The sequence below is a fragment of the Elephantulus edwardii genome, unplaced genomic scaffold, assembly GCF_000299155.1.
Source record: "Elephantulus edwardii isolate Elephantulus edwardi_28Jun2011 unplaced genomic scaffold, EleEdw1.0 scaffold00068, whole genome shotgun sequence".
Lineage (NCBI taxonomy): Eukaryota > Metazoa > Chordata > Mammalia > Macroscelidea > Macroscelididae > Elephantulus > Elephantulus edwardii.
The window spans coordinates 2,196,137-2,196,642 of NW_006399818.1; the positions used below are offsets into that span (position 1 = coordinate 2,196,137).

At 59.9% G+C, this 506-nt stretch overlaps 1 protein-coding gene across 1 annotated transcript in view; it reads left to right on the plus strand.

Moving 5' to 3' along the window:
• Window positions 1–37: 37 nt before the first annotated feature.
• ELK3 (ELK3, ETS-domain protein (SRF accessory protein 2)) overlaps window positions 38–506 on the plus strand; it is a 110,641-nt gene continuing 110,172 nt past the window's right edge. Inside the window, exon 1 of the mRNA XM_006888495.1 lies at window positions 38–330. The gene's annotated coding sequence lies outside the window, so the exon portion shown is untranslated. The remainder of the gene's footprint in view (window positions 331–506) is intronic.

Consider the following 506-nt stretch of genomic DNA (forward strand, 5'->3'; position numbering starts at 1 on the left):
GCCCCGGCGCACAGCCGCGGCCCGGGCGCGCGGCGCGGGGCGGAAAAGCCTGTTTACACAGACTGCACACCGCCTGGGGAATAATGCAGTAAAGGAAGTGAGCCGGCTCGGCCTGACTGCTCCAACTTCCTGCTCTCTCACACACACACCAGAGGGGGGAAAAAGAGAGAGGAGCGAGAGAAAGAAAAAAAGGGGGAAAAATCAGGATCTCATTACAAGAGCAACAGACCGTCTGCAGACGCCTGTCAGCATGGAAAGTCGGGGGGTTTCGCCCGGCTCCTCCTAGAAATTCCCCCCGAAGAAGGATCTTGAAAGCTCCCCCACATCTGGGTAGGTAACAGGGCAGCAGAGCCTGTTGCTCGGACAGTTGCAAAGTTTCATTTTGGCTCTTTCTCTTTCTCTCTCTTTTGCCTTCTTTCTTTGCTTCGGCCCGGTGGGGGTGGGGCGGGTGGGCGCCGCAGGGTGGGCTGTGGCGGGGATTTGGGGGGCGTCCGTGCGAGCGGCCG